The sequence below is a fragment of the Ovis canadensis genome, chromosome 20 (genome assembly GCF_042477335.2).
Source record: "Ovis canadensis isolate MfBH-ARS-UI-01 breed Bighorn chromosome 20, ARS-UI_OviCan_v2, whole genome shotgun sequence".
Classification (NCBI taxonomy): Eukaryota; Metazoa; Chordata; class Mammalia; order Artiodactyla; family Bovidae; genus Ovis; species Ovis canadensis.
Window position 1 is genome coordinate 6,949,371 of NC_091264.1, and position 18,495 is coordinate 6,967,865.

Here is an 18,495-nt window from a genome sequence, read left to right on the forward strand (position 1 = left end):
CACTTGCGCTTTCCTCCAGAGCGGTAGCAGCAGTGTCACGCAGTCCGCCGCGTGGATCAAAGGATCTATGGTTTTCCCTCGAGTCTTTCCCACGAGGCTTTCCCACGAGGCTTTCCCACAGGGCTGTCCCACGTGCACACGTGGTGGGAGTCGATCCTCGGCTTGAACGTCAAGGCAGTGCAGGGAAAACAGTTTCCTCTGGAATGGACTGACACATCTGGGGGACTCTTGGAATGGTGGCATGACCCTGGAGTTCCTCTCGCCTTTCCTGTGGAGAGCGCCTCCTCTTGAGATGCGACGGGAACGCCGGTAATTCTTTCCCTACGAAACAGGGAAAGGATCCCTCATCTCGAGCTAGGAGGCGGAAACGGGGCTCCCCTGGATGTGTGCGGGACCCCACGTGCTTCCTCTCGAGTGGAGACGGGTATGTCGGGGAACTTCTTGAGTTGCAGCAGGGTGTGAAGGACCCTTTGGAAGTTCCAGTGGTTAGATGTGATTGGCCTCGAGAAGCCTCAGCGGAAATGGGCCTCATCTCGCCTGGAGGGCAAAACCTCCTGGTTTTTCTCGAGTTGCGGCAGGTGCTCTCGACTTACGACGGGGACCTCAGGGACCCGCTCTGGTGGCCTCAGGAAAGGCCAGTCCCCATGCGAGTTCCTCGGGGGCCTCTCGGGATTCCTCTCCCGGTGATGCCGGGGCCTAAGACCTTGTGTGGAGTCGGGGCCGGAACCTGAGGATTCCTCTCCAGTGCTGACATGGATCTTGGGGTACTTCTGGAGTCTCCCCAGGGGAGTCAGTCCTCGTCTCGAATGCGGGCATGCACTTGCGCTTCCTCCAGAGCGGTAGCAGCAGTGTCACGCAGTCCGCCGCGTGCATCAAAGGATCTATGGTTTTCCCTCGAGTCTTTCCCACGAGGCTTTCCCACGAAGCTTTCCCACAGGGCTGTCCCACGTGCACACGTGGTGGGAGTCGATCCTCGGCTTGAACGTCAAGGCAGTGCAGGGAAAACAGGTTCCTCTGGAATGGACTGACACATCTGGGGGACTCTTGGAATGGTGGCATGACCCTGAAGTTCCTCTCGCCTTTCCTGTGGAGAGCGCCTCCTCTTGAGATGCGACGGGAACGCCGGGAATTCTTTCCCTACGAAACAGGGAAAGGATCCCTCATCTCGAGCTAGGAGGCGGAAACGGGGCTCCCCTGGATGTGTGCGGGACCCCACGTGCTTCCTCTCGAGTGGAGACGGGTATGTTGGGGAACTTCTTGAGTTGCAGCAAGGGTGTGAAGGACCCTTTGGAAGTTCCAGTGGTTAGATGTGATTGGCCTCGAGAAGCCTCAGCGGAAATGGGCCTCATCTCGCCTGGAGGGCAAAACCTCCTGGATTTTCTCGAGTTACGGCAGGTGCTCTCGACTTACGACGGGGACCTCAGGGAACCGCTCTGGTGGCCTCAGGAAAGGCCAGTTCCCATGCCAGTTCCTCGGGGGCCTCTCGGGATTCCTCTCCCGGTGATGCCGGGGCCTAAGACCTTGTGTGGAGTCGGGGCCGGAACCTGAGGATTCCTCTCCAGTGCTGACATGGATCTTGGGGTACTTCTGGAGTCTCCCCAGGGGAGTCAGTCCTCGTCTCGAATGCGGGCATGCACTTGCGCTTCCTCCAGAGCGGTAGCAGCAGTGTCACGCAGTCCGCCGCGTGGATCAAAGGATCTATGGTTTTCCCTCGAGTCTTTCCCACGAGGCTTTCCCACGAAGCTTTCCCACAGGGCTGTCCCACGTGCACACGTGGTGGGAGTCGATCCTCGGCTTGAACGTCAAGGCAGTGCAGGGAAAACAGGTTCCTCTGGAATGGACTGACACATCTGGGGGACTCTTGGAATGGTGGCATGATCCTGGAGTTCCTCTCGCCTTTCCTGTGGAGAGTGCCTCCTCTTGAGATGCGACGGGAACGCCGGGAATTCTTTCCCTACGAAACAGGGAAAGGATCCCTCATCTCGAGCTAGGAGGCGGAAACGGGGCTCCCCTGGATGTGTGCGGGACCCCACGTGCTTCCTCTCGAGTGGAGACGGGTATGTTGGGGAACTTCTTGAGTTGCAGCAAGGGTGTGAAGGACCCTTTGGAAGTTCCAGTGGTTAGATGTGATTGGCCTCGAGAAGCCTCAGCGGAAATGGGCCTCATCTCGCCTGGAGGGCAAAACCTCCTGGATTTTCTCGAGTTACGGCAGGTGCTCTCGACTTACGACGGGGACCTCAGGGAACCGCTCTGGTGGCCTCAGGAAAGGCCAGTCCCCATGCGAGTTCCTCGGGGGCCTCTCGGGATTCCTCTCCCGTCGATGCCGGGGCCTAAGACCTTGTGTGGAGTCGGGGCCGGAACCTGAGGTTTCCTCTCCAGTGCTGACATGGATCTTGGGGTACTTCTGGAGTCTCCCCAGGGGAGTCAGTCCTCGTCTCGAATGCGGGCATGCACTTGCGCTTCCTCCAGAGCGGTAGCAGCAGTGTCACGCAGTTCGCCGCGTGGATCAAAGGATCTATGGTTTTCCCTCGAGTCTTTCCCACGAGGCTTTCCCACAGGGCTGTCCCACGTGCACACGTGGTGGGAGTCGTTCCTCGGCTTGAACGTCAAGGCAGTGCAGGGAAAACAGGTTCCTCTGGAATGGACTGACACATCTGGGGGACTCTTGGAATGGTGTCACGACCCTGGAGTTCCTCTCGCCTTTCCTGTGGAGAGCGCCTCCTCTTGAGATGCGACGGGAACGCCGGGAATTCTTTCCCTACGAAAAAGGGAAAGGATCCCTCATCTCGAGCTAGGAGGCGGAAACGGGGCTCCCCTGGATGTGTGCGGGACCCCACGTGCTTCCTCTCGAGTGGAGACGGGTATGTCGGGGAACTTCTTGAGTTGCAGCAACGGTGTGAAGGACCCTTTGGAAGTTCCAGTGGTTAGATGTGATTGGCCTCGAGAAGCCTCAGCGGAAATGGGCCTCATCTCGCCTGGAGGGCAAAACCTCCTGGATTTTCTCGAGTTGCGGCAGGTGCTCTCGACTTACGACGGGGACCTCAGGGAACCGCTCTGGTGGCCTCAGGAAAGGCCAGTCCCCATGCGAGTTCCTCGGGGGGGTCTAGGGATACCTCTCCCGTCGATGCCGGGTCCTAAGACCTTGTGTGGAGTCGGGGCCGGAACCTGAGGATTCCTCTCCAGTGCTGACATGGATCTTGGGGTACTTCTGGAGTCTCCCCAGGGGAGTCAGTCCTCGTATCGAATGCGGGCATGGACTTGCGCTTTCCTCCAGAGCGGTAGCAGCAGTGTCACGCAGTCCGCCGCGTGGATCAAAGGATCTATGGTTTTCCCTCGAGTCTTTCACACGAGGCTTTCCCACGAGGCTTTCCCACAGGGCTGTCCCACGTGCACACGTGGTGGGAGTCGATCCTCGGCTTGAACGTCAAGGCAGTGCAGGGAAAACAGGTTCCTCTGGAATGGACTGACACATCTGGGGGACTCTTGGAATGGTGGCATGACCCTGGAGTTCCTCTCACCTTTCCTGTGGAGAGCGCCTCCTCTTGAGATGCGACGGGAACGCCGGGAATTCTTTCCCTACGAAACAGGGAAAGGATCCCTCATCTCGAGTTAGGAGGCGGAAACGGGGCTCCCCTGGATGTGTGCGGGACCCCACGTGCTTCCTCTCGAGTGGAGACGGGTATGTCGGGGAACTTCTTGAGTTGCAGCAAGGGTGTGAAGGACCCTTTGGAAGTTCCAGTGGTTAGATGTGATTGGCCTCGAGAAGCCTCAGCGGAAATGGGCCTCATCTCGCCTGGAGGGCAAAACCTCCTGGATTTTCTCGAGTTGCGGCAGGTGCTCTCGACTTACGACGGGGACCTCAGGGACCCGCTCTGGTGGCCTCAGGAAAGGCCAGTCCCCATGCGAGTTCCTCGGGGGCCTCTCGGGATTCCTCTCCCGTCGATGCCGGGGCCTAAGACCTTGTGTGGAGTCGGGGCCGGAACCTGAGGATTCCTCTCCAGTGATGACATGGATCTTGGGGTACTTCTGGAGTCTCCCCAGGGGAGTCAGTCCTCGTCTCGAATGCGGGCATGCACTTGCGCTTCCTCCAGAGCGGTAGCAGCAGTGTCACGCAGTCCGCCGCGTGGATCAAAGGATCTATGGTTTTCCCTCGAGTCTTTCCCACGAGGCTTTCCCACAGGGCTGTCCCACGTGCACACGTGGTGGGAGTCGATCCTCGGCTTGAACGTCAAGGCAGTGCAGGGAAAACAGGTTCCTCTGGAATGGACTGACACATCTGGGGGACTCTTGGAATGGTGTCACGACCCTGGAGTTCCTCTCGCCTTTCCTGTGGACAGCGCCTCCTCTTGAGATGCGACGGGAACGCCGGGAATTCTTTCCCTACGAAACAGGGAAAGGATCCCTCATCTCGAGCTAGGAGGCGGAAACGGGGCTCCCCTGGATGTGTGCGGGACCCCACGTGCTTCCTCTCGAGTGGAGACGGGTATGTCGGGGAACTTCTTGAGTTGCAGCAAGGGTGTGAAGGACCCTTTGGAAGTTCCAGTGGTTAGATGTGATTGGCCTCGAGAAGCCTCAGCGGAAATGGGCCTCATCTCGCCTGGAGGGCAAAACCTCCTGGATTTTCTCGAGTTGCGGCAGGTGCTCTCGACTTACGACGGGGACCTCAGGGACCCGCTCTGGTGGCCTCAGGAAAGGCCAGTCCCCATGCGAGTTCCTCGGGGGCGTCTCGGGATACCTCTCCCGTCGATGCCGGGTCCTAAGACCTTGTGTGGAGTCGGGGCCGGAACCTGAGGATTCCTCTCCAGTGCTGACATGGATCTTGGGGTACTTCTGGAGTCTCCCCAGGGGAGTCAGTCCTCGTCTCGAATGCGGGCATGCACTTGCGCTTTCCTCCAGAGCGGTAGCAGCAGTGTCACGCAGTCCGCCGCGTGGATCAAAGGATCTATGGTTTTCCCTCGAGTCTTTCCCACGAGGCTTTCCCACGAGGCTTTCCCACAGGGCTGTCCCACGTGCACACGTGGTGGGAGTCGATCCTCGGCTTGAACGTCAAGGCAGTGCAGGGAAAACAGGTTCCTCTGGAATGGACTGACACATCTGGGGGACTCTTGGAATGGTGGCACGACCCTGGAGTTCCTCTCGCCTTTCCTGTGGAGAGCGCCTCCTCTTGAGATGCGACGGGAACGCCGGGAATTCTTTCCCTACTAAACAGGGAAAGGATCCCTCATCTCGAGCTAGGAGGCGGAAACGGGGCTCCCCTGGATGTGTGCGGGACCCCACGTGCTTCCTCTCGAGTGGAGACGGGTATGTCGGGGAACTTCTTGAGTTGCAGCAAGGGTATGAAGGACCCTTTGGAAGTTCCAGTGGTTAGATATGATTGGCCTCGAGAAGCCTCAGCGGAAATGGGCCTCATCTCGCCTGGAGGGCAAAACCTCCTGGATTTTCTCGAGTTGCGGCAGGTGCTCTCGACTTACGACGGGGACCTCGGGGACCCGCTCTGGTGGCCTCAGGAACGGGCAGTCCCCATGCGAGTTCCTCGGGGGCCTCTCGGCATTCCTCTCCCGTCGATGCCGGGGCCGAAGACCTTGTGTGGAGTCGGGGCCGGAACCTGAGGATTCCTCTCCAGTGCTGACATGGATCTTGGGGTACTTCTGGAGTCTCCCCAGGGGAGTCAGTCCTCGTCTCGAATGCGGGCATGCACTTGCGCTTTCCTCCAGAGCGGTAGCAGCAGTGTCACGCAGTCCGCCGCGTGGATCAAAGGATCTATGGTTTTCCCTCGAGTCTTTCCCACGAGGCTTTCCCACGAGGCTTTCCCACAGGGCTGTCCCACGTGCACACGTGGTGGGAGTCGATCCTCGGCTTGAACGTCAAGGCAGTGCAGGGAAAACAGGTTCCTCTGGAATGGACTGACACATCTGGGGGACTCTTGGAATGGTGGCACGACCCTGGAGTTCCTCTCGCCTTTCCTGTGGAGAGCGCCTCCTCTTGAGATGCGACGGGAACCCCGGGAATTCTTTCCCTACGAAACAGGGAAAGGATCCCTCATCTCGAGTTAGGAGGCGGAAACGGGGCTCCCCTGGATGTGTGCGGGACCCCACGTGCTTCCTCTCGAGTGGAGACGGGTATGTCGGGGAACTTCTTGAGTTGCAGCAAGGGTGTGAAGGACCCTTTGGAAGTTCCAGTGGTTAGATGTGATTGGCCTCGAGAAGCCTCAGCGGAAATGGGCCTCATCTCGCCTGGAGGGCAAAACCTCCTGGATTTTCTCGAGTTGCGGCAGGTGCTCTCGACTTACGACGGGGACCTCAGGGACCCGCTCTGGTGGCCTCAGGAAAGGCCAGTCCCCATGCGAGTTCCTCGGGGGCCTCTCGGGATTCTTCTCCCGTCGATGCCGGGGCCTAAGACCTTGTGTGGAGTCGGGGCCGGAACCTGAGGATTCCTCTCCAGTGATGACATGGATCTTGGGGTACTTCTGGAGTCTCCCTAGGGGAGTCAGTCCTCGTCTGGAATGCGGGCATGCACTTGCGCTTTCCTCCAGAGCGGTAGCAGCAGTGTCACGCAGTCCGCCGCGTGGATCAAAGGATCAATGGTTTTCCCTCGAGTCTTTCCCACGAGGCTTTCCCACGAGTCTTTCCCACAGGGCTGTTCCACGTGCACACGTGGTGGGAGTCGATCCTCTGCTTGAACGTCAAGGCAGTGCAGGGAAAACAGGTTCCTCTGGAATGGACTGACACATCTGGGGGACTCTTGGAATGGTGGCATGACCCTGGAGTTCCTCTCGCCTTTCCTGTGGAGAGCGCCTCCTCTTGAGATGCGACGGGAACGCAGGGAATTCTTTCCCTACGAAACAGGGAAAGGATCCCTCATCTCGAGCTAGGAGGCGGAAACGGGGCTCCCCTGGATGTGTGCGGGACCCCACGTGCTTCCTCTCGAGTGGAGACGGGTATGTCGGGGAACTTCTTGAGTTGCAGCAGGGTGTGAAGGACCCTTTGGAAGTTCCAGTGGTTAGATGTGATTGGCCTCGAGAAGCCTCAGCGGAAATGGGCCTCATCTCGCCTGGAGGGCAAAACCTCCTGGATTTCTCGAGTTGCGGCAGGTGCTCTCGACTTACGACGGGGACCTCAGGGACCCGCTCTGGTGGCCTCAGGAAAGGCCAGTCCCCATGCGAGTTCCTCGGGGGCCTCTCGGGATTCCTCTCCCGGTGATGCCGGGGCCTAAGACCTTGTGTGGAGTCGGGGCCGGAACCTGAGGATTCCTCTCCAGTGCTGACATGGATCTTGGGGTACTTCTGGAGTCTCCCCAGGGGAGTCAGTCCTCGTCTCGAATGCGGGCATGCACTTGCGCTTCCTCCAGAGCGGTAGCAGCAGTGTCACGCAGTCCGCCGCGTGGATCAAAGGATCTATGGTTTTCCCTGGAGTCTTTCCCACGAGGCTTTCCCACGAAGCTTTCCCACAGGGCTGTCCCACGTGCACACGTGGTGGGAGTCGATCCTCGGCTTGAACGTCAAGGCAGTGCAGGGAAAACAGGTTCCTCTGGAATGGACTGACACATCTGGGGGACTCTTGGAATGGTGGCATGACCCTGGAGTTCCTCTCGCCTTTCCTGTGGAGAGCGCCTCCTCTTGAGATGCGACGGGAACGCCGGGAATTCTTTCCCTACGAAACAGGGAAAGGATCCCTCATCTCGAGCTAGGAGGCGGAAACGGGGCTCCCCTGGATGTGTGCGGGACCCCACGTGCTTCCTCTCGAGTGGAGACGGGTATGTTGGGGAACTTCTTGAGTTGCAGCAAGGGTGTGAAGGACCATTTGGAAGTTCCAGTGGTTAGATGTGATTGGCGTCGAGAAGCCTCAGCGGAAATGGGCCTCATCTCGCCTGGAGGGCAAAACCTCCTGGATTTTCTCGAGTTACGGCAGGTGCTCTCGACTTACGACGGGGACCTCAGGGAACCGCTCTGGTGGCCTCAGGAAAGGCCAGTCCCCATGCGAGTTCCTCGGGGGCCTCTCGGGATTCCTCTCCCGTCGATGCCGGGGCCTAAGACCTTGTGTGGAGTCGGGGCCGGAACCTGAGGTTTCCTCTCCAGTGCTGACATGGATCTTGGGGTACTTCTGGAGTCTCCCCAGGGGAGTCAGTCCTCGTCTCGAATGCGGGCATGCACTTGCGCTTCCTCCAGAGCGGTAGCAGCAGTGTCACGCAGTCCGCCGCGTGGATCAAAGGATCTATGGTTTTCCCTCGAGTCTTTCCCACGAGGCTTTCCCACAGGGCTGTCCCACGTGCACACGTGGTGGGAGTCGATCCTCGGCTTGAACGTCAAGGCAGTGCAGGGAAAACAGGTTCCTCTGGAATGGACTGACACATCTGGGGGACTCTTGGAATGGTGGCATGACCCTGGAGTTCCTCTCACCTTTCCTGTGGAGAGCGCGTCCTCTTGAGATGCGACGGGAACGCCGGGAATTCTTTCCCTACGAAACAGGGAAAGGATCCCTCATGTCGAGCTAGGAGGCGGAAACGGGGCTCCCCTGGATGTTTGCGGGACCCCACGTGCTTCCTCTCTAGTGGAGACGGGTATGTCGGGGAACTTCTTGAGTTGCAGCAAGGGTGTGAAGGACCCTTTGGAAGTTCCAGTGGTTAGATGTGATTGGCCTCGAGAAGCCTCAGCGGAAATGGGCCTCATCTCGCCTGGAGGGCAAAACCTCCTGGATTTTCTCGAGTTGCGGCAGGTGCTCTCGACTTACGACGGGGACCTCGGGGACCCGCTCTGGTGGCCTCAGGAAAGGCCAGTCCCCATGCGAGTTCCTCGGGGGCCTCTCGGCATTCCTCTCCCGTCGATGCCGGGGCGAAGACCTTGTGTGGAGTCGGGGCCGGAACCTGAGGATTCCTCTCCAGTGCTGACATGGATCTTGGGGTACTTCTGGAGTCTCCCCAGGGGAGTCAGTCCTCGTCTCGAATGCGGGCATGCACTTGCGCTTTCCTCCAGAGCGGTAGCAGCAGTGTCACGCAGTCCGCCGCGTGGTTCAAAGGATCTATGGTTTTCCCTCGAGTCTTTCCCACGAGGCTTTCCCACGAGGCTTTCCCACAGGGCTGTCCCACGTGCACACGTGGTGGGAGTCGATCCTCGGCTTGAACGTCAAGGCAGTGCAGGGAAAACAGGTTCCTCTGGAATGGACTGACACATCTGGGGGACTCTTGGAATGGTGGCATGACCCTGGAGTTCCTCTCGCCTTTCCTGTGGAGAGCGCCTCCTCTTGAGATGCGACGGGAACGCCGGGAATTCTTTCCCTACGAAACAGGGAAAGGATCCCTCATCTCGAGCTAGGAGGCGGAAACGGGGCTCCCCTGGATGTGTGCGGGACCCCACGTGCTTCCTCTCGAGTGGAGACGGGTATGTCGGGGAACTTCTTGAGTTGCAGCAAGGGTGTGAAGGACCCTTTGGAAGTTCCAGTGGTGAGATGTGATTGGCCTCGAGAAGCCTCAGCGGAAATGGGCCTCATCTCGCCTGGAGGGCAAAACCTCCTGGATTTTCTCGAGTTGCGGCAGGTGCTCTCGACTTACGACGGGGACCTCAGGGACCCGCTCTGGTGGCCTCAGGAAAGGCCAGTCCCCATGCGAGTTCCTCGGGGGCCTCTCGGGATTCCTCTCCCGTCGATGCCGGGGCCTAAGACCTTGTGTGGAGTCGGGGCCGGAACCTGAGGATTCCTCTCCAGTGCTGACATGGATCTTGGGGTACTTCTGTAGTCTCCCCAGGGGAGTCAGTCCTCGTCTCGAATGCGGGCATGCACTTGCGCTTTCCTCCAGAGCGGTAGCAGCAGTGTCACGCAGTCCGCCGCGTGGATCAAAGGATCTATGGTTTTCCCTCGAGTCTTTCCCACGAGGCGTTCCCACGAGGCTTTCCCACAGGGCTGTCCCACGTGCACACGTGGTGGGAGTCGATCCTCGGCTTGAACGTCAAGGCAGTGCAGGGAAAACAGGTTCCTCTGGAATGGACTGACACATCTGGGGGACTCTTGGAATGGTGGCACGACCCTGGAGTTCCTCTCGCCTTTCCTGTGGAGAGCGCCTTCTCTTGAGATGCGACGGGAACGCCGGGAATTCTTTCCCTACGAAACAGGGAAAGGATCCCTCATCTCGAGCTAGGAAGCGGAAACGGGGCTCCCCTGGATGTGTGCGGGACCCCAAGTGCTTCTTCTCGAGTGGAGACGGGTATGTCGGGGAACTTCTTGAGGTGCAGCAATGGTGTGAAGGACCCTTTGGAAGTTCCAGTGGTTAGATGTGATTGGCCTCGAGAAGCCTCAGTGGAAATGGGCCTCATCTCGCCTGGAGGGCAAAACCTCCTGGATTTTCTCGAGTTGCGGCAGGTGCTATCGACTTACGACGGGGACCTCAGGGACCCGCTCTGGTGGCCTCAGGAAAGGCCAGTCCCGATGAGAGTTCCTCGGGGGCCTCTCAGGAGTCCACTCCCGTCGATGCCGGGGCCTAAGACCTTGTGTGGAGTCGGGGCCGGAACCTGAGGATTCCTCTCCAGTGCTGACATGGATCTTGGGGTACTTCTGGAGTCTCCCCAGGGGAATCAGTCCTCGTCTCGAATGCGGGCATGCACTTGCGCTTTCCTCCAGAGCGGTAGCAGCAGTGTCACGCAGTCCGCCGCGTGGATCAAAGGATCTATGGTTTTCCCTCGAGTCTTTCCCACGAGGCTTTCCCACGAGGCTTTCCCACAGGGCTGTCCCACGTGCACACGTGGTGGGAGTCGATCCTCGGCTTGAACGTCAAGGCAGTGCAGGGAAAACAGGTTCCTCTGGAATGGACTGACACATCTGGGGGACTCTTGGAATGGAGGCACGACCCTGCAGTTCCTCTCGCCTTTCCTGTGGAGAGCGCCTCCTCTTGTGATGCGATGGGAACGCCGGGAATTCTTTCCCTACGAAACAGGGAAAGGATCCCTCATCTCGAGCGAGGAGGCGGAAACGGGGCTCCCCTGGATGTGTGCGGGACACCACGTGCTTCCTCTCGAGTGGAGACGGGTATGTCGGGGACCTTCTTGAGTTGCAGCAAGGGTGTGAAAGACCCTTTGGAAGTTCCAGTGGTTAGATGTGATTGGCCTCGAGAAGCCTCAGCGGAAATGGGCCTCATCTCGCCTGGAGGGCAAAACCTCCTGGATTTTCTCGAGTTGCGGCAGGTGCTCTCGACTTACGACGGGGACCTCAGGGAACCGCTCTGGTGGCCTCAGGAAAGGCCAGTCCCCATGCGAGTTCCTCGGGGGCCTCTCGGGATTCCTCTCCCGTCGATGCCGGGGCCTAAGACCTTGTGTGGAGTCGGGGCCGGAACCTGAGGATTCCTCTCCAGTGCTGACATGGATCTTGGGGTACTTCTGGAGTCTCCCCAGGGGAGTCAGTCCTCGTCTCGAATGCGGGCATGCACTTGCGCTTTCCTCCAGAGCGGTAGCAGCAGTGTCACGCAGTCCGCCGCGTGGATCAAAGGATCTATGGTTTTCCCTCGAGTCTTTCCCACGAGGCTTTCCCACGAGGCTTTCCCACAGGGCTGTCCCACGTGCACACGTGGTGGGAGTCGATCCTCGGCTTGAACGTCAAGGCAGTGCAGGGAAAACAGGTTCCTCTGGAATGGACTGACACATCTGGGGGACTCTTGGAATGGTGTCACGACCCTGGAGTTCCTCTCGCCTTTCCTGTGGAGAGCGTCTCCTCTTGAGATGCGACGGGAACGCCGGGAATTCTTTCCCTACGAAACAGGGAAAGGATCCCTCATCTCGAGCTATGGGGCGGAAACGGAGCTCCCCTGGATGTGTGCGGGACACCACGTGCTTCGTCTCGAGTGGAGACGGGTATGTCGGGGAACTTCTTGAGTTGCAGCAAGGGTGTGAAGGACCCTTTGGAAGTTCCAGTGGTGAGATGTGATTGGCCTCGAGAAGCCTCAGCGGAAATGGGCCTCATCTCGCCTGGAGGGCAAAACCTCCTGGATTTTCTCGAGTTGCGGCAGGTGCTTTCGACTTACGACGGGGACCTCAGGGACCCGCTCTGGTGGCCTCAGGAAAGGCCAGTCCCCATGCGAGTTCCTCTGGGGATTCCTCTCCCGTCGATGCCGGGGCCAAAGACCTTGTGTGGAGTCGGGGCCGGAACCTGAGGATTCCTCTCCAGTGCTGACATGGATCTTGGGGTACGTCTGGAGTCTCCCCAGGGGAGTCAGTCCTCGTCTTGAATGCGGGCATGCACTTGCGCTTTCCTCCAGAGCGGTAGCAGCAGTGTCACGCAGTCCGCCGCGTGGATCAAAGGATCTATGGTTTTCCCTCGAGTATTTCCCACGAGGCTTTCCCACGAGGCTTTCCCACAGGGCTGTCCCACGTGCACACGTGGTGGGAGTCGATCCTCGGCTTGAACGTCAAGGCAGTGCAGGGAAAACAGGTTCCTCTCGAATGGACTGACACATCTGGGGGACTCTTGGAATGGTGGCACGACCCTGGAGTTCCTCTCGCCTTTAATGTGGAGAGCGCCTCCTCTTGAGATGCGACGGGAACGCCGGGAATTCTTTCCCTACGAAACAGGGAAAGGATCCCTCATCTCGAGCTAGGAGGCGGAAACGGGGCTCCCAAGGATGTGTGCGGGACCCACGTGCTTCCTCTCGAGTGGAGACGGGTGTGTCGGGGAACTTCTTGAGTTGCAGCAAGGGTGTGAAGGACCCTTTGGAAGTTCCATTCGTTAGACGTGATTAGGCTCGAGAAGCCTCAGAGGAAATGGGCCTCATCTCGCCTGGAGGGCAAAACCGCCTGGATTTTCTCGAGTTGCGGCAGGTGCTCTCGACTTACGACGGGGACCTCAGGGACCCGCTCTGGTGGCATCAGGAAAGGCCAGTCCCCATGCGAGTTCCTCGGGGGCCTCTCGGGATTCCTCTCCCGTCGATGCCGGGGTCTAAGACCTTGTGTGGAGTCGGGGCCGGAACCTGAGGATTCCTCTCCAGTGCTGACATGGATCTTGGGGTACTTCTGGAGTCACCCCAGGGGAGTCAGTCCTCGTCTCGAATGCGGGCATGCACTTGCGCTTTCCTCCAGAGCGGTAGCAGCAGTGTCACGCAGTCCGCCGCGTGGATCAAAGGAGCTATGGTTTTCCCTCGAGTCTTTCCCACGAGGCTTTCCCACGAGGCTTTCCCACAACGCTGTCCCACGTGCACACGTGGTGGGAGTCGATCCTCGGCTTGAACGTCAAGGCAGTGCAGGGAAAACAGGTTCCTCTGGAATGGACTGACACATCTGGGGGACTCTTGGAATGGTGGCACGACCCTGGAGTTCCTCTCGCCTTTCCTGTGGAGAGCGCCTCCTCTTGAGATGCGACGGGAACGCCGGGAATTCTTTCCCTACGAAACAGGGAAAGGATCCCTCATCTCGAGCTAGGAGGCGGAAACGGGGCTCCCCTGGATGTGTGCGGGTCCTACGTGCTTCCTCTCGAGTGGAGACGGGTATGTCGGGGAACTTCTTGAGTTGCAGCAAGGGTGTGAAGGACCCTTTGGAAGTTCCAGTGGTTAGACGTGATTAGCCTCGAGAAGCCTCAGCGGAAATGGGCCTCATCTCGCCTGGAGGGCAAAACCGCCTGGATTTTCTCGAGTTGCGGCAGGTGCTCTCGACTTACGACGGGGACCTCAGGGACCCGCTCTGGTGGCCTCAGGAAAGGCCAGTCCCCATGCGAGTTCCTCGGGGGCCTCTCGGGATTCCTCTCCCGTCGATGCCGGGGCCTAAGACCTTGTGTGGAGTCGTGGCCGGAACCTGAGGATTCCTCTTCAGTGCTGACATGGATCTTGGGGTACTTCTGGAGTCTCCCCAGGGGAGTCAGTCCTCGTCTCGAATGCGTGCATGCACTTGCGCTTTCCTCCAGAGCGGTAGCAGCAGTGTCACGCAGTCCGCCACGTGGATCAAAGGATCTATGTTTTTCCCTCGAGTCTTTCCCACGAGGCTTTCCCACGTGGCTTTCCCACAGGGCTGTCCCACGTGCACACGTGGTGGGAGTCGATCCTCGGCTTGAACGTCAAGGCAGTGCAGGGAAAACAGGTTCCTCTGGAATGGACTGACATATCTGGGGGACTCTTGGAATGGTGGCACGACCCTGGAGTTCCTCTCGCCTTTCCTGTGGAGAGCGCCTCCTTTTGAGATGCGACGGGAACGCCGGGAATTCTTTCCCTACGAAACAGGGAAAGGATCCCTCATCTCGAGCTAGGAGGCGGAAACGGGGCTCCCCTGGATTTGTGCGGGACCCCACGTGCTTCCTCTCGAGTGGAGACAGGCATGTCGGGGAACTTCTTGAGTTGCAGCAATGGTGTGAAGGACCCTTTGGAAGTTCCAGTGGTTAGATGTGATTGGCCTCGAGAAGCCTCAGCGGAAACGGGCCTCATCTCGCCTGGAGGACAAAACCTCCTGGATTTTCTCGAGTTGCGGCAGGTGCTATCGACTTACGACGGGGACCTCAGGGAACCGCTCTGGTGGCCTCAGGAAAGGCCAGTCCCCATGCGAGTTCCTCGGGGGCCTCTCGGGATTCCTCTCCCGTCGATGCCGGGGCCTAAGACCTTGTGTGGAGTCGGGGCCGGAACCTGAGGATTCCTCTCCAGTGCTGACATGGATCTTGGGGTACTTCTGGAGTCTCCCCAGGGGAGTCAGTCCTCGTCTCGAATGCGGGCATGCACTTGCGCTTTCCTCCAGAGCGGTAGCAGCAGTGTCACGCAGTCCGCCGCGTGGATCAAAGGATCTATGGTTTTCCCTCGAGTCTTTCCCACGAGGCTTTCCCACGAGGCTTTCCCACAGGGCTGTCCCACGTGCACACGTGGTGGGAGTCGATCCTCGGCTTGAACGTCAAGGCAGTGCAGGGAAAACAGGTTCCTCTGGAATGGACTGACACATCTGGGGGACTCTTGGAATGGTGTCACGACCCTGGAGTTCCTCTAGCCTTTCCTGTGGAGAGCGCCTCCTCTTGAGATGCGACGGGAACGCCGGGAATTCTTTCCCTACGAAACAGGGAAAGGATCCCTCATCTCGAGCTAGGAGGCGGAAACGGGGCTCCCCTGGATGTGTGCGGGACCCCACGTGCTTCCTCTCGAGTGGAGACGGGTATGTCGGGGAACTTCTTGAGGTGCAGCAAGGGTGTGAAGGACCCTTTGGAAGTTCCAGTGGTTAGATGTGATTGGACTCGAGAAGCCTCAGCGGAAATGGGCCTCATCTCGCCTGGAGGGCAAAACCGCCTGGATTTTCTCGAGTTGTGGCAGGTGCTCTCGACTTACGACGGGGACCTCAGGGACCCGCTCTGGTGGCCTCAGGAAAGTCCAGTCCCCATGCGAGTTCCTCGGGGGCCTCTCGGGATTCCTCTCCCGTCGATGCCGGGCCTAAGTCCTTGTGTGGAGTCGGGGCCGGAACCTGAGGATTCCTCTCCAGTGCTGACATGGATGTTGGGGTACTTCTGGAGTCTCCCCAGGGGAGTCAGTCCTCGTCTCGATTGCGGGCATGCACTTGTGCTTTCCTCCAGAGCGGTAGCAGCAGTGTCACGCAGTCCGCCGCGTGGATCAAAGGATCTATGGTTTTCCCTCGAGTCTTTCCCACGAGGCTTTCCCACGAGGCTTTCCCACAGGGCTGTCCCACGTGCACACGTGGTGGGAGTCGATCCTCGGCTTGAACGTTAAGGCAGTGCAGGGAAAACAGTTTCCTCTGGAATGGACTGACATATCTGGGTGACCCTTGGAATGGTTGCATGACCCTGGAGTTCCTCTCGCCTTTCCTGTGGAGAGCGCCTCCTCTTGAGATGCGACGGGAACGCCGGGAATTCTTTCCCTACGAAACAGGGAAAGGATCCCTCATCTCGAGCTAGGAGGCGGAAACGGGGCTCCCCTGGATGTGTGCGGGACCCCACGTGCTTCCTCTCGAGTGGAGACGGGTATGTCGGGGAACTTCTTGAGGTGCAGCAAGGGTGTGAAGGACCCTTTGGAAGTTCCAGTGGTTAGATGTGATTGGACTCGAGAAGCCTCAGCGGAAATGGGCCTCATCTCGCCTGGAGGGCAAAACCGCCTGGATTTTCTCGAGTTGTGGCAGGTGCTCTCGACTTACGACGGGGACCTCAGGGACCCGCTCTGGTGGCCTCAGGAAAGTCCAGTCCCCATGCGAGTTCCTCGGGGGCCTCTCGGGATTCCTCTCCCGTCGATGCCGGGGCCTAAGACCTTGTGTGGAGTCGGGGCCAGAACCTGAGGATTCCTCTCCAGTGCTGACATGGATCTTGGGGTACTTCTGGAGTCTCCCCAGGGGAGTCAGTCCACGTCTCGAATGCGGGCATGCACTTGCGCTTTCCTCCAGAGCGGTAGCAGCAGTGTCACGCAGTCCGCCACGTGGATCAAAGGATCTATGGTTTTCCCTCGAGTCTTTCCCACGAGGCTTTCCCACGAGGCTTTCCCACAGGGCTGTCCCACGTGCACACGTGGTGGGAGTCGATCCTCGGCTTGAACGTCAAGGCAGTGCAGGGAAAACAGGTTCCTCTGGAATGGACTGACACATCTGGGGGACTCTTGGAATGGTGGCACGACCCTTCAGTTCCTCTCGCCTTTCCTGTGGAGAGCGCCTCCTCTTGAGATGCGACGGGAACGCCGGGAATTCTTTTCCTACGAAACAGGGAAAGGATCCCGCATCTCGGGCTAGGAGGCGGAAACGGGGCTCCCCTGGATGTGTGCGGGACCCCACGTGCTTCCTCTCGAGTGGAGACGGGTATGTCGCGGAACTGCTTGAGGTGCAGCAATGGTGTGAAGGACCCTTTGGAAGTTCCAGTGGTTAGATGTGATTGGCCTCGAGAAGCCTCAGCGGAAATGGGCCTCATCTCGCCTGGTGGGCAAAACCTCCTGGATTTTCTCGAGTTGCGGCAGGTGCTCTCGACTTACGACGGGGACCTCAGGGACCCGCTCTGGTGGCCTCAGGAAAGGCCAGTCCCAATGCGAGTTCCTCGGGGGCCTCTCGGTATTCCTCTCCCGTCGATGCCAGGGCCTAAGATCTTGTGTGGAGTCGGGGCCGGAAACTGAGGATTCCTCTCCAGTGCTGACATGGATCTTCGGGTACTTCTGGAGTCTCCCCAGGGGAGTCAGTCCTCGTCTCGAATGCGGGCATGCACTTGCGCTTTCCTCCAGAGCGGTATCAGCAGTGTCACGCAGTCCGCCGCGTGGATCAAAGGATCTATGGTTTTCCCTCGAGTCTTTCTCACGAGGCTTTCCCACGAGGCTTTCCCACAGGGCTGTCCCACGTGCACACGTGGTGGGAGTCGATCCTCGGCTTGAACGTCAAGGCAGTGCAGGGAAAACAGGTTCCTCTGGAATGGACTGACACATCTGGGGGACTCTTGGAATGGTGGCACGACCCTGGAGTTCCTCTCGCCTTTCCTGTGGAGAGCGCCTCCTCTTGAGATGCGACGGGAACGCCGGGAATTCTTTCCCTACGAAACAGGGAAAGGATCCCTCATCTCGAGCTAGGAGGCGGAAACGGGGCTCCCCTGGATGTGTGAGGGTCCTACGTGCTTCCTCTCGAGTGGAGACGGGTATGTCGGGGAACTTCTTGAGTTGCAGCAAGGGTGTGAAGGACCCTTTGGAAGTTCCAGTGGTTAGACGTGATTAGCCTCGAGAAGCCTCAGCGGAAATGGGCCTCATCTCGCCTGGAGGGCAAAACCGCCTGGATTTTCTCGAGTTGCGGCAGGTGCTCTCGACTTACGACGGGGACCTCAGGGACCCGCTCTGGTGGCCTCAGGAAAGGCCAGTCCCCATGCGAGTTCCTCGGGGACCTCTCGGGATTCCTCTCCCGTCGATGCCGGGGCCTAAGACCTTGTGTGGAGTCGGGGCCGGAACCTGAGGATTCCTCTCCAGTGCTGACATGGATCTTGGGGTACTTCTGGAGTCTCCCCAGGGGAGTCAGTCCTCGTCTCGAATGCGGGCATGCACTTGCGCTTTCCTCCAGAGCGGTAGCAGCAGTGTCACGCAGTCCGCCGCGTGGATCAAAGGATCTATGGTTTTCCCTCGAGTCTTTCCCACGAGGCTTTCCCACGAGGCTTTCCCACAGGGCTGTCCCACGTGCACACGTGGTGGGAGTCGATCCTCGGCTTGAACGTCAAGGCAGTGCAGGGAAAACAGGTTCCTCTGGAATGGACTGACACATCTGGGGGACTCTTGGAATGGTGGCACGACCCTTCAGTTCCTCTCGCCTTTCCTGTGGAGAGCGCCTCCTCTTGAGATGCGACGGGAACGCCGGGAATTCTTTCCCTACGAAACAGGGAAAGGATCCCTCATCTCGAGCTAGGAGGTGGAAACGGGGCTCCCCTGGATGTGTGAGGGTCCTACGTGCTTCCTCTCGAGTGGAGACGGGTATGTCGGGGAACTTCTTGAGTTGCAGCAAGGGTGTGAAGGACCCTTTGGAAGTTCCAGTGGTTAGACGTGATTAGCCTCGAGAAGCCTCAGCGGAAATGGGCCTCATCTCGCCTGGAGGGCAAAACCCCCTGGATT